This window comes from Gigantopelta aegis, chromosome 6, assembly GCF_016097555.1.
Source record: "Gigantopelta aegis isolate Gae_Host chromosome 6, Gae_host_genome, whole genome shotgun sequence".
Lineage (NCBI taxonomy): Eukaryota > Metazoa > Mollusca > Gastropoda > Neomphalida > Peltospiridae > Gigantopelta > Gigantopelta aegis.
Window position 1 is genome coordinate 95916650 of NC_054704.1, and position 17012 is coordinate 95933661.

General features: G+C 37.0%; 1 protein-coding gene across 5 annotated transcripts in view; it reads right to left on the reverse strand.

Annotated features, from left to right (window-relative positions):
* The window catches only part of LOC121376453 (multiple PDZ domain protein-like), a 305209-nt gene that overhangs the window by 207162 nt on the left and 81035 nt on the right, over positions 1-17012 (reverse strand). The gene's annotated exons all lie outside the window — the stretch shown is intronic.

Genomic DNA, 17012 nt, shown 5'->3' on the forward strand with positions numbered 1-17012 from the left:
TTCCTAACACTGGCTTGAGAAAAACCCCAACCAGACTCAAGACTTCAGTCTTTTAGCATGCAATATTTACATGCCAGACTTATTTTAAAAAACTAATTGTCCGCAACAAGTCATCAGCAACATATGCAAACATGCAATCCAATCATGCGCGACCAATTTTTATATCTGTCCAAACAGCGAGTCAATCAATCAAGTGAGAAGTGAAGAAGCCACAGAAGTAATCCTTGTTTTTCATCACTCTCCTCTCCCAATCGGAGCTGGTAAACTGCGAAATGTGATCAAGCCAGCAAAGCATAAAAAACAATTTGCAAGTTTGATGTTTTAATCACAAATAATTTCCACTACCATACCACTCTTGGCGGGCCTGGCCAATAAATACTGGAAGAGATTTTAGGAGATTTGCTTTTATGGTTTTTCTCATGACTTCATTTATGCCACCATTTCAACAATCCTGTTCTAGGCCAGACTGCGCAATAGCCCCTGGGATACATTACAGAGGCCATTATTTCAGACACTGGAAATTGTCACTAAAAGCATGATTTGTTACAACATTCAGAAGGACTGAGGCAACCTTCAGAGGCAGTTTTGAGCTGCTACATGCTGCACCATTTGGACTGGCACACCATTTCATGCAGGGTTCAAATTTTATCATGGCAATGACAGCAAGTGTCGTGGTTGCCCTCATTACTTGCCTATGTGCCCCAAAAATTGGAAATTGTCAGCAGCAAGAAACAAATGCTGTGATGCCATACCTGATTTACCACAGAGTCCTTCCCATACATACATACATACATACATACTTCCCATATATATATGTAAGAGATGGTAAAATAATTGGTAATAAGGCATCCGTATCCAACAATCTGCCCTGGCTAGAGCTGAAGGGATCAGCTTCAAATCATTTTAGTCTGAGAAAACTTTGTAGAAAAGTAAGATACCTTCGGCCTCTCTTTTGAACAAAAGGTTTGCCTTGGTGCCCCTCCAATGTGTCTTGGTGCCCCTCCAGTTTGCCTTGGTGCCCCTCCAGTTTGCCTTGGTGCCCCTCCAGTGTGCCTTGATGCCCTAATTGTATTAATAACATTCGCTGTGCTACCCAACAATTAAAGTTAAAGTTTGTTTTGTTCAACGACACCCCTTGAGCCCATCATTTTTTAATAAACAGATTACTCTATCCTCACAGTACAAGAAAAGTTAATGTTTATTTTCGTTAATGACACCACTAGAGCCCATTGATTTATTAATCATCGGCATTGGATATGAAACATCTGGAACATTTTTACATATATTCTCAGAGAGAAAACCTGCTACATTTTTCTATTAGTAGCAAGGGATCTTTTATACGTACTATCCCAGACAGGATAGTACATACCAGTCTTTGATATACCAATTGTGGTGCACTGGCTGGAATGAGAAATGAGGGCTACGTCCTCTCCCCCCACCTACCACTGGGCTACGTCCTCTCCTCCCATCTACCACTGGGCTATGTCCTCTCCACACCCACCACTGGGCTATGTCATCTCCCCCAACCTACCACTGGGCTACGTCCTCTCCCCCACCCACCACTGGGCTGTGTCCTCTCCCCCCAACTACCACTGGGCTATGTCCTCTCCCCCCAACTACCACTGGGCTACGTCCTCTCCCCCCAACTACCACTGGGCTACGTCCTCTCCCCCCAACTACCACTGGGCTACGTCCTCTCCCCCCAACTACCACTGGGCTACGTCCTCTCCTCCCAACTACCACTGGGCTACGTCCTCTCCCCCCAACTACCACTGGGCTACGTCCTCTCCCCCCACCTACCACTGGGCTATGTCCTCTCCCCCCACCTACCACTGGGCTACGTCCTCTCCCCCACCTACCACTGGGCTACGTCCTCTCCCCCCCCCCCCACTGGGCTACGTCCTCTCCCCACCTTCCACTGGGCTACGTCCTCTCCCCCACCTACCACTGGGCTACGTCCTCTCCCCCACCCCCCACTGGGCTACGTCCTCTCCCCACCTTCCACTGGGCTACGTCCTCTCCCCCACCTTCCACTGGGCTACGTCCTCTCCCCCCACCTACCACTGGGCTACGTCCTCTACCCCACCCACCACTGGGCTACGTCCTTTCCCCACCTACCACTGGGATACGTCCTCTCCCCCACCTTCCACTGGGCTATGTCCTCTCCCCACCTACCACTGGGCTACGCCCTCTCCCCCCCACCTACTACCAGGCTACGTCCTCACCCCAACTACCACCGGGCTACGTCCTCTCCCCACAACTACCACCGGGCTACGTCCTCACCCCACCTACTAACGGGCTACGTCCTCTCCCCCCAACTACCACCAGGCTATGTCCTCTCCCCACCTACCACTGGGCTACGTCCTCTCCCCCCACCTACTACCGGGCTATGTCCTCTCCCCACCTACCACTGGGCTACATACTCTCCCCCCACCTACTACCGGGCTACATTTTGTTTAAAGGAAGGAAAATTTTAACAATGCAATTTTAAATATTTTTATATGGCATCAGACATATGGTTAAAGACCACACAGATAATGAGAGAGGAAACCCGCTGCCATCGTTGCCAAACATTAATTTATTCTGTCTGGGATAGATGTACATTAATGGGCTGGTTTGAGCTGAAACCAGCTGGCCCCATAAAACTGGCTACTTTAACTGATGGCTACTAGATCTCATGTTTGTTAATAGTGAAATATCAACCTCGTTTAGTTAATAGGTATTTGTCTCGGTAGAGCCCTCACAAATGATTAATATAGACTTGGCTGATATTTTCCACATTGAATTTCAACATTCGTGACAAATCTTCTATTTATTATTACCCCAGCAGGCACTCAGACGGGGAAAATACAAATCATACATTGGTCTAATAAATGTTGGTACTAAATATGACGTCATCACGATTTGGCAAACACACACAATGTTGTCATGTAGTTTAAAGAGTTTGTGTTTACGGCTGTCTGTTTTTTCGGTTAAATTTATAACAAAATGTCATTTTAATGCAATTCATTATAGATTTTGCACCAGAATAAAGACGACTTTTGGTTTTGAAAATCATCTATGAATGTGATTAAATTACAAAGTTATAACAATACTCAGAACAGTGTGTAAAATATTTTATATGGTTTCTATACATGTATGTGTCGAAAGTAAAGGCTTTTAGAGAAAAAATAGGTCAGGTAATAAATAGAATAACAAACTCGGCACCAGTTATTATCGTATTTATGTCCCTCATGAAATAATTTTTATTTGGTGACAACTGAAAATTATTTCACTCGGGACATAAATTTGATTAATAACTGGTAACTCATTTATTATCCTCTATATATACAATACACAATTCTCATAATATCCATTAAAACAAAATAATTTCATTTTATTAGTCAATATATTGTTGTTCTGGACACCCACCTCGGTGATCTGGTCAGTCTGTCCTGGATAAAGTTAATGGTTAGGTCATTATAAATTAAAAGCTAGATTTTCAAAATGAGAGGTGAAATTTTATTTTATATTTTATATTTTTAAGATATTAGAAATACTGCACAAGGACCAAAAACATTATTTTATTTTGATGTCAGTAAAAAAAAAAACCAACAGAAACAGACCTTTATCCTCAGGGTGGGGGTGGGAAATGAAACTTTAGGTCTTATCTTATAGCTATTAATGGCCTTGGTATTGGAGAAAAGTCACACACCTCCCTATTGAACCATTAAAACTCACTCTGTGTGGGAACGGGCCACTATACTGGGATGCAAACCCAGTGTTACGGCTGACAGCATTGACCATAGCTAGGTCAGTTCAAATAGGTATGCAAACAACATTAATACATTGTATATGCATGTAGTATCAGTGACTATGGTCTATAGTTTTCAAATTGGTGTGCCAGTGCACCACGACTGGTCTAACAAATCCTGTGGTATGTGCTATCCTGTCTGTGGGATGGTGCATATAAAAGATCCCTTGCTGCTAACCTAACAGAGTAGCCTATAAAGTGGTGACAGCGAGTTTCCTATCTCAATATCTGTGTGGTCCTTAACCATATGTCCAACGCCATATAACCGTAAATAAAATGTGTTAAATAACACCCTTCATTATTAATTAATTCATTCACCTATTCCTTGGTCTGTAGTTATAAAAACCAACACAAGTCCACAGTTATGTAAGGCAGAGTTCATTCCCAAATAAAGAAAGTGATCTATGCAGCAATCCTATTCAATCTCTTTAAAATGTTAGTCAATGTGACCTTAACCTTTGGCATGCTCCAATAACAATGCAACCTCTGCACTACTAACAGTGAATTTATATGTCTATTCTAGCATTGTAATGGCTAGCGGAGGGTTTTTCAATTTGATAGATCGAATAAATAAATATATCTCAAAATTAATTACAAAAAGTATTTCAAGTAACATCAACCTTTGATTATCAATATGATGCATCCTGTATGAGTGCAATGAACTGCACAGGAAAATTACATTATCTTCACAGTTTCCACAGGCAGAGAGTTGAAGGACGGCACATTGTCATATAATGCTTTGCTTACAAAAATATATCACCAAGAATATTCATTTATCTATTGGTCAGTGTTTCTGCCAGAGACATTTTTGGGTATGGCGCTATGGAACTGAATGCAACCAAACTCAATAGGGAGTATGGGTGGCCTCCCCCAGAAAGGAAATGGTTAAGTTTAGAGTTGGGGTTAAGAAAATCATACATTAATGATAAGATTAATTAATTTTGTCAAAAGGTTAACTTTAAAAAAAAAGAAATCTGCAAAAACATTTGAGTATGGCACCATGAATGCGATATTTATTTTCCAAAATATTAACAAATGATAGGTATATATTTTCTTTATGTTCTAGCTATGTCGACATTCTTGATGCACTGAAATAATGTCTACCATACATTTGTAAAGCTCGCTGACAATTATAACCTGGAAATTAACCAGCAATGGATTATCAAATAAAATGGTGATTTGTTTAGCATATTTTTTCGCATCCACTAGATCTATGCCATTTAGCAGATTTTATAGAATTAAAAATAATTACCTGTAAAATCAACAGAATCAAAACAGATATACAATTACCAAATACAAAGGTACATTTTCTGATGTGCATTTAGATTACATAAATAATATGCACGTATATTGGAAAGTGGAGGCACGCTGGAAAACTGCACCCATAAAGTTTGAAGGTGGCCATTTTACATGTTGATTCCCATCTCAATGAAAAGGCAAATTAACAGCACCCCCTCCCCCTCCACTGCAAAATCTTCTAACACCTACATATATGAGTAAACAAAACTGCTGTAAACAATTTATGAATATGCATATATACATGTATATACAAAAGTATAAAACACATGTACAATATAAACATATATATATCTCAACTGGTGAGCCCTATATGCACATTGAACTGTAATGATGTAACCTACTGTAAGATGGGTAACACACCCACATGGTTATAGAATAATGACACACACAAAAACCAATACAAGCATACCGGTTCAGCCTTACAAATAGGCTTTGGTTTGGGCTGTGTCACGTGTCTCACTTTCATGTAGCACATGGCAGCAACCAGAGCTCCGCATATCGCATCTTGGTACGATCCTTTAATCTGTTCCATTTATTTTCTTGTGTTCCACCACCGCAGCAGCCATCTTTACAAACAGTAGCAGGCAGCAGTCTCGGTTGCACTGTCCGAGTCGCATGTCAGGTCTGCACGCTTGCAGTGTTTTCATTCACACAGAAGCCGTCAAACGGCCATATTGATGATCTGTGGCATCATACACAAGGTACAAATTAAGAGATGCTGTCGGTCACTGCCGTAAGGCCTGCACTCGTCCAGTAGTTAGTTACATCCAGTGATGGGCATACAGCCTCCTAAAACTGGTGCAAATCCCTCCAAGCAATGTTTGATTTTCAAACACAATCAATGCCATACGAGTTATCTTTGCTGATCCAATGATGAACAATCACCGACCGCGACATTTTGTTTTCCGATGATTTTATCAAATGGGAATAATGCACAGAAACAAAACAAAAAAGAAAAAGGAAGGATGGAAAGAGGAGGGCATGGAACTAACAGAGACAAATGTACTGAAAATAAATGAAAATATTCATCCTTAATAAGAGAAAAAAAATCAATCCGATGACATGGAAAGAAATTTTATGGATAATCCATTAAACGAGGTGAAATTTCAATAGAGTCAAGCCAATCAAAAAGTCCTCAATTCCAGTTGAGAAGAAACTGTTCAGCTCAAAAGCCAGGGGAGATGTAATTGAGGAAATCCTCCTCGCTGAAATGCAGACACCAAGACTGAACCGAACTGGCATATTAAGAAAGAATGAAATCAAATTCCCATCAACACACAGAGTATCTCTAAGTTCCATTACAAACCTAAGCAAAATGTGTGGGAAAAATAAACTATCACTAATCTTCCATGGTGTTAGTTTACAAACTATTACACTGGGATACACAAACAACCATCTAACTCAGACCCAACTGGTTACACACTACACTTATTTGCCAAAATATAAAATGATTTATCGGAGGGAAAAAAATATATGATAATATGTTAATTATGAGAAGAAAGGTTTAAGTGCTGGAGGCCGAGAGAAAGAGAGCACTGAGATTAAGTGAATTAGAACATCTGATCACATTAGCCTGCTCTAACCCACCGAGCGAATGGCCATTCTTTAAAGCAGTTGCTCAGCAGATGGAATTTTTCCATTCGAAATCAGCATTCCTAATTTAATCAACTGATTACCATTCTCCATGCACAGATTGCATTTGTCAAAGTACGTTACAAATTTACATTTTCTGATTTACGTTCAATATATGCAGTAAATTGAAAAACAACAGTAAGCCTTTCTTTATTTACAGAATATTATAGACACTGGTAAAACAAATCAGAGATGCTGCTGCATAAATTTATGCATTTTGAACCATTTAACTGTTTATTGTCACATTACTGCAGAAATTCAAACTGTCATTTTAAAAAAAAAGAGAAAGAAAAAAAGAAACATATTAGGTATTGGTAATATTAACTTATTAGATGATAAAAAAGAGAGGATATCCATATTGTTACTGATAATAATTATATTTTGCTGTTGAAATAGCATGAGTACCTTTTATATATATGTATATTCAAAATCACACATTTCTGATATAAACTTCTGTGATTATACTTATGAAGGTAATAATATTCTAATAAACAAAAATACAGCAGGTGCTTCTTATGTAGATACATACATCATGTATACATACAATGTATGTTCCTATTTTGAAGGATTTGGACACAAGTAAATAAAGACAATATATTTCTGATTAGCAGCAATACTTATTTTATGTGTAACCGATATTACTGTTTTAAACCATAGATGGAGAAAATTTATTGAAACAGAAAAATCAAATACCTCTAAAATCCCTTAAATTCGGTATCTTCATCTTATTTTTTAAAAAGCAGCACACAGGAATTCATTATTTATCTTAAAGGAAAAAATAATACTGGTTCAAAATGATGACATACTCATCTGGTCCTATATTTTCAAAGCTATCTAAGTGCAATGCTATTGTAGGCTATGACGTCACTGTGACATAAGTCATAGACCCCGATGATTTTACAATATCGCAGTGCTAAGATTGCTTTAAAAATATGGGTCCTGGCTTAAAAAGAAAAGAAAAAAAGCAATTATGATAAAGACAAACATACAAGTACTTTGTACATACATATATATGTATTTGTTAAGAAAGGAGGTATTCCAGCGGAATGACCTGTGACTTGACTACAAACACAAATGTGGGGAGGATGGGATTAATCTGCTTTTAAAGAGTCTTCATCCACAGCAAAAGACAGATTCACTGGTGATCTGCAACTGAAAGACTGTCCATCAAAATTATCAATCCCAATAACAAGAATGACCTTAGCCCTGCTTAGAAAGTGATCTAAATAACGTGGGACTCCAAGCAGAAAACTCATCCCAGTGTTTGCCGTCTGGCAATCAGAACCGAAACAGAATCAAGCAGTGATCCAGTGGTAATGATTATCTATCCAAACCCTAAATGAATTCCTCATAACATTCCAACAACGCAGTCTCTTATCTTCACAAAGTCAGGACTGGAGGATTATTCAAGCTGAATAAACCGTCAAATTAAAACTGATGCAAATGGAATCAGACCAGACGTTACATTACATGTGAGGCTCGCATTTCAAAACTACAATGTACTTTGTGTACCAGCTGTTGCCCTGTGAAGTATGGTTTCACATTCCATCAATTATATATTGAACATCACTATGAAAAAAAACTAAGAAAGAAAAAAAAGAAAAAAAAGAAGATTTTTCAGTATAACACAAAACCAAACTTGACTAAACATCTTAGACAGCGCTTAACATGCAACCCAATCAGACAGATTCCACTGATGTATGGAATATCCAGAAAGAGAAAACAGAAATCAATTTTAGGAGCAAGAAATTATAAGACGCAAATGAGAAACCTTTGTTTGTAGCAGAACTGCTAGGAATGTTCTAACAGCAGCAGCACTGACATCCATCCAGTCACAAAAACTACAGTGCAATCATATCAATCAAACCACCTCTCTTTTTTTCATAAGAAAAGATTGATCAAAATGCAGAAAATGGCAAAACATATATATATGTTTCTTCCACAACCAGCACATGCAATATAAAACATATACACACACATATACATGTAAATCTGTTTGTCTTCTTGCCAAGATGAGACATTTATTGCATTGTTCCAAATACTAAATTAACCCACAAAGTCCAGCTGTGTACAAACATATCAGAGGACATCATACAGTACCTTGTGGCAATAAGAGGCTCAATAATTAAATATGTGCCCTTAAGGGGCTTTGCTTCAAGATGAAAACAATCAAAATTTACTGAGAAATTATTGAAACAATTGTCATTAATATGCTTCAGAATAGTACACATATTGTGGGCAGGTGTAATTTAATCATTCTCTTCCAGAAATATAATGTTCAGAAATGTATCATTATTTCTCCCATCCCTATAGCTATGCAAGACAGACCTATTTCATGACATCAGCCCATATGGAATAAATCTGTCTTGCACAGGCTATGACGTCATTATGTTTAACATAGGGAATAGTACGTTTAACATGGGGAATAGTTTAACATGGGGAATAGTACGTTGTTGGTAATGTATGACATCATATTAATACAAGTTGGTTAATTTTAAATAGATATTTTGTTCGTAAAACCTTCATTACAAAATCTATCTAGGTAATTTGTAGTGTTAAATTTTATTTTAACACTTGAAACAAACCCGGCAAATATGACAGTGTAGTTTATTTATGATAATATGGTCAAATAAAGAAGTTACTTTTTCAGCCACCTTTGTTTGTTTGTGTAAAATAATGGTTTATTTATCGAATGGATTTGAGAAAGACTCCATCATATGTGGTCATGTGGGATAGAAAAAGTACATCTTCGGTGGTGGAAATGTCTACCATGGGACTCGGCAAGCCTCGTCTTGGGTAGAAATTTCCACCACCTCAGGTATACTTTTTCTATACCACATGACCACATATGATGGAGTCTATTATTGCCTTTTAGGAGGTCTCGTCTCGAGTTGGGTTTTTTTGTTGTTGTTTTGGGGTTTTTTGGGGGGGGGGGGGGGTTCTGGAGGGGTTGGGGTTGGCAATGTGTCTATTTTTCTCCAATCACAAACCCAGCAAGACGAACCAGTGAAGCCAGATGGTGCTGAGGATCATTGGGTTGAAGTAACAAGTATGGTGATTTTTGCTAACATTCTCGATCAAATCAATACAGGAACTCTGCTCCCAGAGTGACTTGATTAGGACCATTTATCCTTCACTCTCGCCATTGAATTAGCCAATGGAAATAGCATGTAGTCCACTGCTGCTGAACACTATCAAAGGATGTAAGCTGCAGCATGGTAAACATGAATGTTAAAAAAATACACAACACCAGTCATAAAATGATGGAAATTGTAACAAAAGCTTCTATTGAACTGACAAATACAACAATTATTTTGTTAATAACTAAAATTAAAAGAACTTTTGTAATTGATAAAACTCAGTTTTAAATGCAGCTTCAACTGTACTGTGATTATAAGACAATATTTAGCAAACAATGTCTAAATGTCTTAATTGGGTTTTTTAATCTATAGTCATGTAAATCATGTGATGTCCAGTAAATATATTTATGACTTAAATTAATGAAACTAGCCAGAAAAAGCCAAATGTATCTTAGTTTGTTTATATATACATGTACATGTGTACACAACAGTTACGATATCATTGGCAAAAATAAAGTTAAATTCATTGGCTCACAACAGCTGATCTTTGATGTTTTGAATGCTTATAACTTGAAATGTATTATCAATGTATATTTCATCAGTGTAACATATCAAATCTGTCTGTATAAACCATATCATTAACGATTACTGTACACAGCTTTGAAAAACATTTCGATAGTCTGATGCAAAAAACACTTGGTTTGAGATATGATATCATGCTACAGTCCATTACTATCAAAAGAAGACAGATAAATTGGCAAGTAACTCGATAATGAATGCCATAAAACTCATGCAAAAACATATTACATTGTAGGTAGTACAAAACCAAATAACTTCCAGCTAGGTCAAAGTTCGAGGTGCACCCAACTTTTGATAGAGTAGTGAACATCACAAGTCCTGTGATTGGTTTATAAATGTGAGTGTGTTGGTTGTAAAAAAAAAAAAAAAGTTTCGTAAAAAGTACTACTCGAATTCTGTGCAGAAACAGAGTAGTCATAGACACTACCCGTTATCTCAGAAATGAGCAGCTTGACCCACAATTTTTTCTGATTCACTTTAAGTGTGAGGGGTGGTAGTATTTATATCTGTGGTGTTTATGATGATTGATACACTGCATGTAGGAGTTTCAGCCTCATATGTTACTATTGTCGTCTATGGGATTTGATTTGGTAGTATACACCCTGTAAGCCTACACCAACTGGAATAACATTATTGAACTTTTTTTTTATATTAAATGAAAAAAAGATTTTTTAAACAAATTACATTACTATCAACCCGTATGGCTTAAATAGCATAAAGACTTTTTTTTAATTCCTCATGCACATATTAATATCTGGGGTAAAATAAATAAATAAATAAATGACAAATTACGAACAGAAATACTTTGAATAAAGCCTAAATATTTCACATATTCTTAACACTAACAGATATTTATTAGCAGGCACAAATGTCAACCGATAACAGACTGTCTACTTTAACCTACGATGCATAATATATATATTCTAAAATCTTGCAAACACAGAAACTGTCATAAAGACATTACTTCATTTAACACCATCAAAACAAGCTGAATAATATTCCCATGGAAACCTTTATGCCAGTAAATTATGTGTTCTCTGGAGATGGTGGTGGTGGTGGTGGTGGGGGGGGGGGGGGGGGGTTGGGGACTGTTACAGGTTGTTTATATTCATGCCACATGCAAGTGTATGTCCTACAGTTCATCAGTGTGTATCAGTGGCAACCTGTAATCTGATCAATGGCTGCAGTGGCACGAAGAGGAGCCAAGAGGACACATGTTGCGGCTAATTTATAGCTCCTGCAGTGATTATTACATGCTATGTGATACCGCAGTATCTGTCATATTCTCGAAATAAATTCAACGCCTTTGGCAGGCAGATGCAATTAATTTCTGCAAAATGTCACAGTTTCCAATTTCTATGGCTAAGAATTAGAAGAAAGAAAAAATTACATAGAAAAACAGAGAAAAGAGCATGATGACGTTAACACAATGTATGACAGCTCATATTTGTGTCTGTAATAATGGCAATGCAGGATAAATAAAAAAATATATAGAAAAAAGTTTGTTTTAAAGTTTGTTTTGGTTAAAGACACCACTGGAGCACACTGATTAATTAATTATCAGTTAACGGATGTCAAACATTTGGTAATTCTGACTCATAGTCATCAGAGGAAACCCGACACATTTTTCTTAATGCAGCAAGTGATCTTTTACATGCACTTTCCCACAGACAGGAAAGCACATGCCTTTGTCCAGTTGTGATGCACTGGTCAGAACGAGAAAAAATCCAATCAGCTGAATGGATCCACCAAGGTGGTTTGATCCTGTGACGCAAGCACCTCAAGCAAGACTTAACTGACTGAGCTAAATCCCGCCCCAAAATATATAGGTACACCGTGTGACATTACATGTACATTATATACAGAGATATATAGGTACATCGTGTGACATTACATGTACATTATATACAGAGATATATAGGTACACCGTGTAACATTGCAGGTACATTATATACAGAGATATATAGGTACATCGTGTAACATTACAGGTACATTATATACAGAGATTTATAGGTACACCGTGTGACATTACATGTACATTATATACAGAGATATATAGGTACATCGTGTGACATTACATGTACATTATATACAGAGATATATAGGTACATCGTGTAACATTACAGGTACATTATATACAGAGATATATAGGTACACCGTGTAACATTACAGGTACATTATATACAGAGATATATAGGTACATCGTAGATATATAGGTACACTGTGTGACATTACATGTACATTATATACAGAGATATATAGGTACATCGTGTAACATTGCAGGTACATTATATACAGAGATATATAGGTGCACCGTGTAACATTGCAGGTACATTATATACACAGATATATAGGTGCACCGTGTAACATTGCAGGTACATTATATACACAGATATATAAGTGCACCGTGTAACATTGCAGGTACATTATATACACAGATATATAGGTGCACCGTGTAACATTGCAGGTACATTATATACACAGATATATAGGTGCACCGTGTAACATTGCAGGTACATTATATACACAGATATATAGGTGCACCGTGTAACATTGCATGTACATTATATACACAGATATATAGGTGCACCGTGTAACATTGCATGTACATTATATACACAGATATATAGGTGCACCGTGTAACATTGCATGTACATTATATACACAGATATATAGGTGCACCGTGTAACATTGCATGTACATTATATACACAGATATATAGGTGCACCGTGTAACATTGCATGTACATTATATACACAGATATATAGGTGCACCGTGTAACATTGCATGTACATTATATACACAGATATATAGGTGCACCGTGTAACATTGCATACATTATATACACAGATATATAGGTGCACCGTGTAACATTGCATGTACATTATATACACAGATATATAGGTGCACCGTGTAACATTGCATGTACATTATATACACAGATATATAGGTGCACCGTGTAACATTGCATGTACATTATATACACAGATATATAGGTGCACCGTGTAACATTGCATGTACATTATATACACAGATATATAGGTGCACCGTGTAACATTGCATGTACATTATATACACAGATATATAGGTGCACCGTGTAACATTGCATGTACATTATATACAGAGATATATAGGTACACCATGTAACATTGCATGTACATTATATACAGAGATATATAACCCTGCATTCATTGTTATTTTTGCTCAAATTTTTCAATGGCATTGTGATATTATCCCACACAAATGCAAACACAGGAAGTTTGTTTTGTTTAATAACACCACTAGAGCACATTGATATATTAATCGTCAGCTATTTGATGTCAAACATTTGGTAATTTTGACAAACAGTCTTAGAGAGGAAACCCGCTACATTTTTCCATTTGTAGCAAGGGAACTTTCATATGCACCATCCCAAAGACAGGATAGTACATACTACAGTCTTTGATATACCAGTCGGGTGTACTGGTTGGAACGAGAAATAGCCCAATGGGCCCACCGATGGGGATCAATCAATGAAATGTTCTTGGCCTCCTAAATGTATTCCATACTGCCATCTTCCTATCCCATGTTGCAACAGCCCATTTCATGTTACCACCTTCCCATTCCATGTTATTATACTATACAATGCTATTTTCATGAAACCATATATTACTGATACCCTTGATCTAATCCTTTGTTGCTACCTTTTATTATTATCTTGCTACCATCCAATACCATATTGCTACCATCCAATCCCATATTATGACGGTACCATTATGACTTTCCAATCCCATATTATGACTCTACAATCCCATGTTGTCACCTTACAATCCGATGTTATGACTTTCCAATCCCATGTTATGAACTCTCCAATTCCCTGTTGCTATTCTGTTCCAATCCCATGACACTACCTCCATCCCAAGCTGCCCTGTCTGTTGTGATCTGCTTCCTACTAGTTATTGATTTCACAAAACCAGTCATTCTGCTCAACACAGGAGACTCCAGAGTTGTTTCCCTTGCTTAACTTTCTGCTCTCCATAGATCTACATGGACAGAACTCGGTTAACAAACAAATTTGTCCCATGGTCACTGTGTCATTATATCATGTTTGTCGTCTTCATGAACTTGTCAGATGGAATCATATCTGTGTTTATGATATGAAAAACACACTGCCTGAATTACACTTGCAAATAACAAAAAAAATAAAATAATAGAACATCAAATATTATGTTAAAAAATGGTTTGTTTTTGTTTTGATTTTATTATTTTTAAAAATGGGAGAAACAACTGTGTCATAAACAATGTTTGAAAAGTAGCCCAATTAAAGTTACAACTTTGTTTTGTTTAATGACACCACTAAAGCACATTGATTTATTAATCGTCTTTTGAATGTTAAACATTTGGCAATTAATTCATTCCTATCTCTTAGAGGAAATCCACTACATTTTTCCATTAGCAGCAAGGGTTCTTTTATATGGACTTCCCAATAGAGAAGACAGCTCATACCATGTCTTTAATACACCAGTTGTGGTGCACTTGTGGGACGCAAGCACTCTACCTGAGTTATATCCTGCCCTCCAGCATGATTAAAACCAGTCTTAGTACCAGTATAAGCAATGACAGTGATGTCACAAACTGAGCACTACTAAAGAAATAAATTTGCAGTTATTCACTATGTTTTAAAACCTTTGTTACTAATCAATGGCTTTGTTTTCCAAATATTATGAATTGAATGAGAGGTCATTAATTCTTAAAACAATATCTGGTACCAACTAGGTAGTCAGTCACAACTCGTTACGAGATCTAAGATATCTCATGGCCACCTGTACAGGGCTTAAACTTAATGATGACCTCAACATAAACTGCCATAGGTCAGGAGCATCATTGATTGCACTTTTGTGGCATGGGATAAAAATTACTGTCATCGGTAAAGGTTCTCAATGATGGCAAAATGTATACACCAAAATGTATACACCAAAATGTTTGCTTTGTTAAATGACACTACTGGAGCACATTGATTGATTGATCATCGGCTATTAGATGTCGAAACATTTGGTAATTCTAACCCATAGTCATCAGAAAAAACCCGCTACATTTCTCCTAATGAAGCAAAGGATCTTTTATATGTACTTTCCCACAGACTTCATACAACAAACTAATCTTCCAGTCATGTTTATTTGCTGCAAAAGTTGCTTAATTAAAACAAAATTGACGTTTGGAGGCTTATAGTAAGGGTGAAAATGTGCTACTGGTGGCAAATGTTTAAGTTTTGAGACCTGCTGCGTATACCTGTACAGTCGACCACTGCCAGCTTGTGCCACTAAGAGTAATAAAACAGCTTCTGTAATCTGTTGATCATTCTTTGATTTTGTTTTGTCATTAAAAGGAAGTATTGTTAGCTGTATGTTTGCTCTAAACTTGCAATGTCAGTATCAGAAGGTGAATTGTTATAATGACTGGAATTTATATTGTGTACCGGTACATTTGTTTCCGTAAAACTTTGTTCAGTGGTGTAAACAGTTGTAATGATGGTCAATGTAATGAGGCCTGCCTCATACACGTGCATTGGGTTAAGTAATTTACCAGTATGCTGATGCATTGACATCATTTATCACAAGAAAAGGAAAAAACACCTACGGAATAACACTTTATCGTGCACTATATAACAGCAGATCTGACCATTTAACGTGAGCTATATCACTTTGGTTCCCCATCACTCCCCTGAGACTAGTTCAAGGAGAGTAATTTTTAGCTCCCTTTAGCATGTGAATGTATATGGCATCCATATGGTAATATTTTAAATGGCTCACTATAATGTAAGTTATGGGAGTAATTAATCACTGCCCTCAGGGTAGTTTTTTCATACCAGGGTCTACTACATGTACAGTGATACCGGTCTAAACCGGATCACACCGGAGACCTAATATGTATCCCATTTAGACAGGATCCACTGTTTAGAGGGTTGCACTTCAGAATTTAAAACATTTGGGACCATAAAAGATGGCCAGTTTTGACAGGATTCCAGTTTCTTCCTAGTTATAGTAAACTAGATTTTTATGTTTAAAAAATACTAAAAATCCCAATACCACTACATAAGAATGTTTCTGGATTCTCTCGGGTGAATTTAAATAATTAAAAAACAAAAAACAATATACCACCATGCCTAAAAGTTTCTCGATTCCTCTAAGTCAAAGTGATTCTTCTATTATGCTATATGTTTTTAAAATGATAAAGTAAGATAAAGTAAAGTGATTTATTAATCATTGGCTACTGGAAGTCAAACATTTCGTAATTCTGACAAAGTAGAGAAAAGGAAACCTTAATGTTTTCATTAATAGCAAATAATCTTTTACATGCACCATCCCACAAACACCATAGCACATAGCATGGTCTTCGATATACCAACCATGGTGCATTGGCCTTAAAATGATAAAGAAACATACCACCATGCTTCTTAATTTCTCCACGCAGATACAATTCTTCTGATAAACATTAAAAAAACCAAATTTAAATTAAAAACCCCCACATACCACTATGTCCGACAACAGCTTCTCAATTCATCTCAGAGGCTGTGATTCTTCTATTATAATAAAGAAACATAACACCATGCTTCTTAATTTCTCCAGGCAGATAAAACTCTTCTAATTTAT